The sequence below is a fragment of the Ailuropoda melanoleuca genome, chromosome 20, assembly GCF_002007445.2.
Source record: "Ailuropoda melanoleuca isolate Jingjing chromosome 20, ASM200744v2, whole genome shotgun sequence".
NCBI classification, from domain to species: Eukaryota; Metazoa; Chordata; class Mammalia; order Carnivora; family Ursidae; genus Ailuropoda; species Ailuropoda melanoleuca.
Window position 1 is genome coordinate 20,198,397 of NC_048237.1, and position 12,387 is coordinate 20,210,783.

The 12,387-nt window shown below is 32.7% G+C and overlaps 1 long non-coding RNA gene across 2 annotated transcripts in view; it reads right to left on the reverse strand.

The window, feature by feature from the left end:
• The window catches only part of LOC117797273, a 238,291-nt gene that overhangs the window by 96,295 nt on the left and 129,609 nt on the right, over positions 1–12,387 (reverse strand). The window contains exons 3-4 of one of the 2 annotated variants that reach the window (XR_004622221.1): positions 8,995–9,041; positions 2,507–2,555 (exon numbers count right to left, since the gene is read on the reverse strand). This is a non-coding gene — a long non-coding RNA (uncharacterized LOC117797273). Of the gene's footprint in view, positions 1–2,506; positions 2,556–8,994; positions 9,042–12,387 lie in introns of those variants that run through there. The other variant, XR_004622219.1, reaches the window with a different exon arrangement.

A 12,387-nucleotide genomic window follows, 5' to 3' on the forward strand; every position in this document is an offset into this window, starting at 1 on the left:
CATTTGATTATGAATTTATGTAATCTATCATATTAACAGGCAAAGAAGAAAAACCATATGATCACATCAATAGATACAGAAAAAGCATTTGACAATGCTTTCATGATAAAAAAAAAACTCAGAAAATTAGGAATAGAGGGAAACTTCCTCAATTGATGAAAGAAAAAAAAAAAAACCTACAAAATGCCTACACATCCAGAATCATACTCCATAGTGAGAAACAGGGATTTCCCTTAATTCAGGAATGAAGCAAGGACATCTCCTGTCAGCTCTCCTATTCTATATTGTACTAGAAGTCTAGCTAATGCAGAAGACAAAAAGGAAATAAAAGGCATGCAGATTAGAAAGAAATAATCTGTTTTTGTTTATAGATAAAATGATTATGTATGAAGAAAATCCTAAAGAATTGACCAAAAAACCCAAAAAAAACCTTGAACTTACAGGCAATTATCACAAGTTTGCATGATACGAGGTTAGTCTACAAAAGTCAACTGTTTTTCTATATACCAACAACTAACAATAGGAATTTGAAATTAAAACCATTAAAATCTATATTAGTATCAAGAAAATTAAATACTCAGGTATAAATATAACAAAATATCTATAGGATCTACATACAGAAAACTACACACCTGTGATGAGAGAAATGTAAGAAGGTCTAAATAAATGGGGAGATATTCCATGTGTATAAATTGGAAGACTCAATATTTTTAAGACGTCAATTCTCCCCAACTCGATCTAAAGATTCCATGCAATATAATCAAACTCCCTACAAGTTATTATATGGATATCAACAAATTGATTCTAAAATTTATATCCAAAGGTGAAAGGTTCAAAATAGCCATACAACACTGAAGAAGAAAAATAAATTTAGGGAACTGACAGTATCAAGTACAAGGCTTAATATAAAAGCATAGTTATCATTACAGCATGATATTAAGTATAAACATGAAGATCTCACAATATATGTAATTTAAATCATTATGCTATACTCCTTAAATTTATATAGTGTTATAGGTCATTTATATCTCAATAAAACTTGAAATGAAATAAAATATATATAGTTTAAAAAACACAGGCGAATGAAATGGAATAGAAGCCCAGAAATAAACCCACACAAATATAATCAGTCTATCTTTTACAAAGGAACACAGACAACTCAATGAGGACAAAATAGGCTTAAAACAAGTGATACTGAAAAAACGGGATGTCCAAATCCCCCAATATATTAACCTAAACCAGACCTTACACCTTTCCCCAAAATTAACTCAAAATGGATCATAGACCTACATGTAAAAATGTAAAATACAAAGCTACTGAATGAACTTCTAGAAGATAACAGAAGAGTCAATATAGGTGACTTTGGGTTTGAGGAATAGTTTTAAGATACAACACAAAGGGTATCCATAAAAACAAAAGTTGTTGTTAGACTTTATTAAAATTAAGGATTTTTTCTCTGCAAAAGACACTTTTAAGAAAAAGGAAAATCCAACAATTGGGAAAAAAATAGTTGTAAAACACATACCTAATGAAACACTTATATTCAAAATACATGACAAACTCTTAAAACTCAACAGTAAGAAAAGATACAATACAATGAAAATATGGGCAAAAGATTCTAATAGATGCTTCATCAAAGAAGATATGCAGATGTCCAACAATCATTTGAAAAGACAGTCAACATCATGTATCATTAGATAAATGCAAATGAAGACAACCAGGAGATAGCAATATACATTCATCAGAATGCCAAGAATTAAAAATAAAGAAAACCCTGACAATACCAAATGCTGGTGAGGATGTTGAGCAAAAAAATTCTTTGCTAGTGGAAAATCCAAATGGTACAGTCACTTTGGAATATAACCTGGCAGTTTCTTATAAAGCTAAATATTTTCTTATTATATAATCCAGCAGTCTCTCTCCTATGTATCTGCCCAGAGGAGTTGGAAAATTATGTTAAAAAATCCTGCACACAAATGTTTATTACAGCTTTACTCATAATTGTGAAAAACTGGAAACAACTAAGATGTCCTTCAATAGGTGGATAAATAAACAAACTTTGGTGCACCTATACAATAGAATATTATCTCTCAATCAAAAAATGACCCATCAAGCCACAATAAGATATAGAGTAATCTTAAATGTATATTTTCTGGTGAAAGAACACAATCTGAAGAGTATTGTTATTACAACTTATGACATTCTGCAAAACTATAAAGACAATAAAAAGAATGATGGATGACAAGATTTCATGGAGAGGGAAAGGGGGATGAATATGTTGAGTGCAAATTTTTAGGGTAATGAAACTATTCTCTCTGTGATATTGTAATGACTGAAATGTTACACCAGGCATTTGTCAAAACCCATAGAACCTACAATACAGAGTGAAACAATGTAAACTACAGTCTCAGTCCATTATAATATATCAAAATTGGTTCATAATTATAATGAATGTATTCACACTAATGCAAGATGTAAAGAACAAGGGAATCTGTGTGTAGCAAGTCGGGAGGGCACATGAAAACGATCTTTTCAGTTCTTCTGTGAATCTAAAACTGTACAAACATAAATAATATTAATTTAAGAAGAAGTTTAGAAAATTTTAAATTAAATGTTCTTTTCAGCATAACAAAATCATCAGTTCTGTATGTGTAGTTTTATAATATAAGACTTTTTTTCTGAAGTGACTCAATACTTAGATTTTAAACATTGTCAATACCCTATGTTAATAACAATTAGTACAATACCAGACAAACTAATTGTTATTTTATTGGAGAGAATAATTATGTCATTAAAGTCTTCCCACTGAGATTTCTCATTAGAATAACTTACAATACTATAACATTTACCAATTAAGTAACAGATTTATATCCAGACCAAATAGTTCTTCCTTGGTAATTCATCAATAGTTCACTTAAAATTTTTTCACTCTAAATAGGTTACACTTTCTATAGAGAGCAGGGGAGGAACAGAGGGAGAGGGAGAGAATCTTAAGCAGACTCCCTGCCAGGCATGAAGCCTACTCTGGGCTCAATCTCATGACCTTGCTATCATGACCTGAGCCCAAACCAAGAGTCAGATGCTCCACAGACTGAGCCACCAGGCGCCTCTCTCCATCCACCTATTTACTTTGTATCTGCATTCCTCTGATAAAAGAATCTCCTTAAGTTTATAGAGGTGAAATGCTAACTGGTTTTTATCGGTTGCTATAATCCAGAAGCTTCATAGGATATTTTCATTCATAGATATTTTCCCTAGGAATTTCTCTAAGAATCCCAGAGTTGTCATCTTTATTTTTATAGGAGAGAAAATTTAAGCTCAAAGAAGTAAACTTGTAGAAAGTGGTAGAGATGAACTTTATACTAAGTTCTGTCTAAAACAAACAAATCTATAACACTGTCATTATACCATGATATTCTTTTCTCATCAAGATGGAGAGAAATCTGTAAATTATAGCACTTCTCAGATTAAATACTAAAACATGAATCAAGAGGGCTGAAAATGTCTCCAATAAGCAGTTCTGGTTGTATTTTCTCAAATGACTGCTATGAGAAAAAGAAGGGATACCTGGAGAAATTATTTGATTTGTACAGAGAACTTTTCAATCATTTCAGACTTTTAACAGTTATACAAAAGACAAAAAGGAAACATGACAAAAGACTGATAAAGTGAGTACCAAGGAGCTGAAGAAATGAATGTGAAGAAGACTTAAGATTCAAATTAATAAAGCTTGCAAACATTATTGTTAGACAAAGAAGAAACATAAATGAAGGAGAATGTCATAGTGTAAGTCTGATGGATGGCAAAAACCTGCTTTCTTTTTTCAATTTAAAAATTATGAACTAAATACTACTCATAATAGCAACAACAACAATAATACCTAATAGAAAACTGTGATAGGTAGAGAAATCATAAAAATAACTAAATAACTTTAACTTAAAATCTCTTGGTCTGGAAATAGTCCAGTTTCCTTACACCATACGCAAAAATAGACTCAAAATGGATGAATGACCTGAATGTGAGACAGAAATCCATCAAAATCCTAGAGGAGAACACAGGCAGCAACCTTTTTGACCTCAGCCGCAGCAACTTCTTGCTAGATATGTCTCCAAAGGCAAGGAAGACAAAGGCAAAAATGAACTGCTGAGACTTCATCAAGATAAAAAGCTTTTGCACAACAAAGAAAAAAAGCTTTTGCTCAACAAAATCAAAGAAAACTGACAGAATGGGAAATGATATTTGCAAATGACAAATCAGACAAAGGGCTAGTATCCAAAATCTATAAAGAACTTATCAAACTCAATACCCAAGAACAAATAATCCAAAAAGAAACAGGCAGAAGACATGAACAGACACTTCTCCAAAGACATCCAAATGGCCAACAGACACATGCAAAAGTATTCAACATCACTCATCATCAGGGAAATACAAATCAAAACCACAATGAGATATCACCTCACACCAATCAGAATGGTTAAAATTAACAAAAGGAAAAGACAGATGTTGGTGAGGATATAGAGAAAGGGGAACCCTACTACACTGCTGGTGGGAATGCAAGCTGGTGCAGCCAGTATGGAAACAGTGTGGAAGTTCCTCAAAAGTTGAAAATAGAGCTACCCTACAACCCAGCAATTGCACTACTGCTACTGGGTATTTACCCCAAAGATACAAATGTAGTGATCCAAAGGGGCACCTGCACACCAATGTTTTTAGCAGCAATGTTCACAATATCCAAACTATGAAAAGAGCCCAGATGTCCATTGATAAATGGATAAAGAAGATGTGGTGTGTGTGTGTGTGTGTGTGTGTATATATATATATATATATATAATGGAATATTACACAGCCACCAAAAAATGAAATCTTGCCATTTGCAAAGACATGGATGGAACTAGAGGGTATTATGCTAAGTGAAATAAGTCAATCAGAGAAATACAATTATCATATGATCTCACTGATGCATGGAATTTAAGAAACAAGGCAGAGGATCATAGGGAAAGAGAAAAAATAAAACAAGACAAAACCAGAGAGGGAGAAAAACCATAAGAGACTCTTTAGTCCAACTATTTATTGAGGATTGCTGGAGGGGAAGGGGATGGTGGGGTGGGGTGGGGTAACTGGGTGATGGACAATTGGGGAGGGTATGTGCTGTGGTGAGTGCTGGGTGTTGTGTAAAACTGATGAATCACCGACCTGTACCCCTGAAACAAATAATACATTATATGTTAATTAAAAAATTTTAAAAAGTCTCTTGGTCTGAATGGGTTTAAACTTGTATTGACAGATCTAGATAAAAATATTATAGAATAGGTAACCTTTGATCAATTATGGAGCAAGGGAGAGGTGATGAGAAACTGAAGCCTATGAAAGCTATTCAACTTTCTAAAAAAAAAAATACATGGACTTTCAAAACTAGAAATAAGTAGACTTCAAGGTAGATCTCCCAGAAAAGATCCCTGAGAAATTAGAAATACCAGTTTATGTTGTGGTTGGACACAATAGGGTTTAAAGTAGCATAATATATTTAAATATTTATGTAAAAAAGTCAACATTCCTTACCTCCTACAGACTCTTAGAAGTCCTGGTGGTAAAAGTGCAAAAAAAAATAAATAGATAAAAATAAATAAATAAATAAAGAGTGTTCTATGCTAAATATAGAATAATCACTTTAATCTGTGGTGCATATGCTAATAACACACACACAAGCTAAGAGCCCCAAACTGTGCTTTCTGCTTTGGGTTTTTTAAATTATTAAATATAAATGGACAATCAAGAATCATCATGTATTTGACAAACACACCCACATGAAACAGAAAAGAAAATAAAAAAATAAAAATATGTATTAGGAAAGAAGCAAATATAAATAAGGAAACACAAACCTTTACACAAAACATACCACCTCACAAAATTACCTTCAAATAGTTACCTCAGGGCAAGAGAAGACAATTTACCCATAAAGTGGAAAGAAAAAAAAAAAAAGACCAGAAAATATAAAATATGTGTGCTTGCTAAAATCTAAAAACTTGCAGAAAGATTCGAAAGTAGTTAAGAAAATCTAAACCAAGTAAGAGCACTCAACATCTGGACTAACAGAAATTACAGATAGGGAAATTAAAAACTATGAAAAGGAGAAACAATTTTTAAATGTTAAAAGAAAATTTCACAGAAATGAAGGATGTGGGTTTCCAGATTGAAATGACCCAATGAGTCACTCCTTGACAAAATAAGAATGATGAAAACTAAGATGTCACACACAGTCAGCTTCCAGCAATTTAATGGAAAAATGGAAGGCCACTTAATATATTTATCAGTGTGGTACTTTATACATAAAAGAAATGAGACATATAAAAAATATATTTTTTATAAAAATAGCTACATGAGAGGGGTGCCTGGTGGTTCAGTAGGTTAAGTGTCCTTCTTGATTTTGGTTCAGGTCCTGATCTCAGGGTTGTGGAATTCAGCCCCACTTTGGGCTCCACACTCTGCAGAGTGTCTGCTTCTCTCCCTCTCTCTCTCTGCTCCTCTCCCAACTCATGCATGCACTCTCTGTCTCTTTCTCTCTCTCAAATAAATCTTTCAAAACATTGCTACATGAGAATAAAATAGGGTAGTATAGTAACACAAATGAGATTAGCATTGGCTCTTTCTTCAGCAATGATGAATACTAAAAGCAATAGAGAACTTGCTCAAACTTCAAAGAAAATATAAGATTTTTATATAAAATTGCTCTTTACCTCCTGAGACCCCTTCTCTAGATAATAAAGACAACTTAGATATTTAAGTTTGTTAGGTTTTTCTGTTTCAGTCTAATTTCAATTTATTTTCTTTAAGAAATATATTATGTGTGTGGATGGGGAGATGAGCCTGAAGTATACATGATTTTAATCAGACTCCTAGGTTCATGGCACATTACATCACTAGCTGGCACAAGGCCCCTTTTAGCTTTGTTGTTTTTAAATGGTCATTGTTTTTCTCTTTCTCTTCCATCTCTCATACTGAGGAAAATAAAAGTAGCCTCTAACTTCTGGGATCTGACTGGTACTTGCTCTTTTCATATCCAGGACTTGCTCTTTTCCTGTTGAATCTACATAATTTTGTTTCAGGCAAGGCCACTCTATGACTGCAACAGATCAGGACAAAAACGACCCCCAAGGAATCATTCTGAACATAGACAAAAACATGTCATCCAAACCACAAAAATGAAGAAAGGTTTTCCTATTTCGGTTAAAGTAAGTTGCTGCTGTTTGCTCACTTTGTATTGCTTTAACTTTAATTCTTCCTAATAGATCTAGTTTATTAAGACAGTGAATCATAAGTTTTCACTTGCTTTCTGACAGCATCTGACTCAGAACAGAGCATTCTCCAAAATCACCCAACAAGTGCCTAAACGCTATAATAAGTTCATTCAACAACTTCTTACTACAACACTATGGCTCCCTGTGATGTGTGTTCTCACTCATTGCAAAGATCAATAAAGCCTAACTTGTTTAATTATAGGTGTGTTCCTGGAAGTCTTTAGCTGGAAGGCATTGACAATACCATTGCCTTCCCATTATCACCAACCTATGGTCATTGCATATACTGCAATTCAGTTATTCAAGTTACCAACAAGTAGGTTGCTGCTACAATCACTACTGAAATGAGAACTCGGATACATTTGTCTTAAGGATCTATAACAACAGATCTAAGCAGGCCTGTACTGAGGAGTGCAAGGACAAGGTTAAAAGATACTCATTATGCTGTACATCTGAAACTAATATAATGTTAATGTCAATTATATCTCTATTAAAAATAGATGAAAATTATAAACTGGTTTTCTTCTACTCCAAAGACACACTAAACAATCAAATTTTATGAGAGTTCATTAAAAGGGAAAGAAATTACAACCTGTGACACAGAGTTTCAACATTGCCTTTTCTTTAGACTTTGTGGTCAGAAAGAAATTTATAATTTATATGTAATCATACTCATCAAAATTTCCACCATGGTTTCTATAAATTGATACTTATCAAGCAGTATCCCAACAATAGTCAAATACATTATTTTCACGAACACATGTTTAAACCTGCACAATGTTATATGGTAATCATATCGCAGTAAATTTGAGGTAGGGGCAGAACACATCTAACTTTCACCAAGATAATGTGAGAGATGCATTTAAAGCTCTGCTTAAGTGGAAATGTTTACATAAAAGAAATTGTTACATTTAAAATTAATGATCTAAATTTCTTCCTAATGAAGCTAGGAAATTATCAAATTAAACAAAATAATAAAGGTAAGGGTGGAAATGAACAAAATATTAAATGGATAATAGGGAAAATCAATAAAAACAAAAACAGATTCTTTAAAAAAATAAATAAAACAAAAACATTTAGATTTATCATAAAAAAAGAGAAAGCAAGAGTCACTTATAAAACAGAATGAATGATGGGTATCACTTCTGAACTTAAAGATGAAAATATTACACAGGATTAAGGGGCACACTTATAATGAACAATAGGTGTTGCATGGAAGTGTTGAATCACTATATTGTACACCTGAAACTAATATTACATTGTGTGTTATCTAACTGGAATTTAAATAAAAACTTAAAGGGCGCCTGGGTGGCTCAGTCGTTAAGCATCTGCATTCGGCTCAGGTCATGATCCCAGGGTCCTGGAATCCAGCCCCGCATCAGACTCCCTGCTCAGAGGGAAGCCTGATTCTCCCTCTCCCACTCCCCCTGCTTGTGCTCCCTCTCTTGCTGTGTCTCTCTCTGTCAAATAAATAAAATCTTTAAAAATAAATAAATAAATACTTAAGAAAATAATAAAATATGATTTTATATTAAAAAAAAGAATTATTGTAGGCCAAAGTAGACAACAACATAGACGAAACTGACCTATTAGTTAAGGTCAAACTATAAAACATCCACAGTAAGAAAGAGAAAATATAAGTAGTCCTATATAAATAGGAATATCGAATTAATTGAATTTTAAGTAAAAGTCTTCTCACCTGAACATTCCAAATTCGAGTGGCTTTTGAAGTGAATTCCATGACACCTTGAAAGAAGAAATAATATCTATGTTAACACAAACTTTTTCAGAAAAAGAGAGAAGCAGGGACACCTTCAAACTTAACATAGGAAGCCACTATTATGAAAATATGAGAAAACATTAATAGAATTATTCCCTATAAACATGGACACACACACACAAACCCTTAACAAAATATTTGTAAATATACATGTAAATTATACCCTGATAAAAGTGATTTAAAATATTAGCATATCATATATAACATATTTATAAAATTATGTTATGACCAAGAGGAATTTATCCTAAGATTAGATAGTTGATTGAATATATGGAACTAGCTTATGACATTAAGAAGAAAAGAAAAAATAGCATATCTCAATAGATGCAGAAAAAACTAAAAGGCGGGGCGCCTGGGTGGCACAGCGGTTAAGCGTCTGCCTTCGGCTCAGGGCGTGATCCCGGCGTTATGGGATCAAGCCCCACATCAGGCTCTTCTGCTATGAGCCTGCTTCTTCCTCTTCCCACTCCCCCTGCGTGTGTTCCCTCTCTCGCTGGCTGTCTCTATCTCTGTCGAATAAATAAAATCTTTAAAAAAAAAAAAAACTAAAAAAAACTAAAAGGCATAGTGAAAAAATATATAACTAATATCATGTGTAATGACAAAGGACTGGCACTTTCCCTCAGGGATAAAGGCAACAATGTCTGATCTCAAGGTTTCTGTTTAACATTTTACTGGAGGTTGTAGCCATTGCTAAACAGAAAAATAAAAATCACAAAAAATGTTCAGGAATAAATAAAACTGGCTATTCACAGAGGTTATGCTAATAAAAAATGCTAAGGAATCTACAAAAATAGTACTAGAAATAATAACTACATTTGTAGAAAGTGCAGATTACCAAGTGAAAATATGAAAATCAATCTTATTTCAATATAATAGCATTAAACAATTACAATCCTTAAAAAGAAATCACTCAAAATAACATTAGATCAACATGAAGTGCCTAGGGATGAACTTCAAAAAATATAGACAATGCATATTAAAAACTATAAAACAAGAACATTTGTCTAAAATATATAAAGATGTTAATAATAAGATCACAACAACCAAATAAAAATGGGCCTCTAATTGGAAAGGACACCTCACAAAAGGAATACAGAAAAAGGTTATTGAATACATGAGATGTTCAACATCATTATTTATCAGTGAAATCTAAATCAAATCAAAATGAAAATCTTTCAGATACCAAGTGAAATAGTAAAAATTTTGAAAACATACAGACAAATATCAAGTATGGACAAGGGTGCGATGTAATGAGAACTGTAATGCTCTGCTAAATAAGATAACCACTTTGGAAGGTGGCTTGGTAGTCTCTTGTAAAGTTGTTCATACATTTAGCTTATGACAAAACAACTATATTTATATAGGTATTCAACCAAAAAAAATGAAACATATACAAAAAGTTTTGTACATGAATGATCATAACAACTTTTTTTCACGGTAGCCGATAAATGGAAATAGACTAAGGGTCCATCAGTAAAAGAGATGAAAAAAGCTGTTTTGTTTATTTAATGGAACAATAGCAATAAAGTATAGCAAACTACTGATACACTCAATAATATCTCAAAAATAAGATGTTGAACAGAGGAAGTCAAACACAAAGAGCACCAACAGCATGATTTCATTTATCTGAAAGAATATAAAGGCAAGACTACTCTACAGTGACAGATACACATCAGTTTTGACAAAGGCTGGGTATTGGGAGGAGTGATTTACTGAATGTAGTGTGGGTGAATTTACTTTTCAGGGATAACGAAAATGTTATATACCTTTTTTTTAGTATGATGTTTATTTGTGTTTGCCCGTCAAACCCACTGAGCTGAACACCTGAAAATTAGTGCATTTTATTATGTGTAAACTATACCTTAAAAATTGATTTTATGATCTCCTTAAAAATATATATGACATGGTTCCTAGACTTTAGGAAATAACCAAAGGGAAACAAACACATTTACTTTCCTTAGGCATTGTGTCAAGGAATAACAAACTCAAGGCCTACAGTCCAACTGTAGCCTGTAGATATCTTGATTAAATGGCATGATGTTAAAAAGAATGTGTTCAAGTGTTTTTAGTTGGGATAGGTTCTCTCTACTTTACCACACTGCCTACAGTTCTCTACGTTTAGAAGGGGTTTTTTTGTGATATTCATGTTACTATCCTGGTCACTGAAGACATGGGAATATGCAGCCTCTGCATTTGGGCAGAGTATTGGCAAATTATACCCACTAACATAATCAAAGGTAGATTCCACTAAATTCCAAAAGCCTGAACAATCTTTTTGTAGTGCTGCTCACCCTGGATATTTTCACTTAACCTTCGATTGTCCTACATATTCATAATTATCCAAGCAGATTCTTGGGCACGAGGTGTACAATTTCATCAAAGTTTCTAAGAAATGCTACCAAATCACTTATTAGTCATACAGTCATGCATATAGTTAAGAAGGCTTCCTATTTCCACCTACTTAATGTTCAAAATTGTAATGTATATTTACTCAATAATATGCTTTTGTGTTCTAAAATTAGTACATAGTGTTTATACGGCCCAATAACTCTACAAAGAAATATTTTTTATATACCACTCTACATCTTTTTATTTTATGTAAATTGTTCTGTTAATGAGAATTTACCTACTTGGACTGTTTATATGATGCTCTTTGGCCAACCATAGTAATGGTCTCATATAATAGAAACATAAATATCTTATAAAATAAGTACATTGGTGTCAACTTCTTTTAGTGGAAGAGTTTTCTAACATAAGACCCACTTTAGCTTCAAACAATAAATAAATAAATTATTAAAGATAACTTGGGTGCTTTACATTTCTTATTAACAGCTTTCCCATACCTTTTAAGTACTTGTAAATGTGAATCAATTTGAATGCATAGTGTGTGTTTTCTAGAATGTAGAGTACTTTAAATTTAAATGCTGCTTAGATACAACTGCCTATTTTTGGAATTTTATTTGTAATTCGTCATGCTAGAAAAATCATGTCCAAAAGCCACAGTCTTGCCTATGGAGAGAGTCTGGACAATTACTGAACTTCAAAAAGAACTATCCTGTGTAATATATTTTGTTCCTTTTTCAGACATAAAAATCACAATGAGAAAGTCACTAAAGGTTCAAAGAAAAATATTCAATAAAAGTGAGCTTGGGTTTAATAGTATCTACTTTTATATGACTAGTTAGTAAGAGTGCACAGGATCCCCTTAGAAGGCTTGTAGTGTTTAGAATGTTTCTCCTTGGAGGATGCCGATCATTTTCCTGAAATGGCTCTCAATATTCACTATGGAATAGAAATAAATGAACAGTT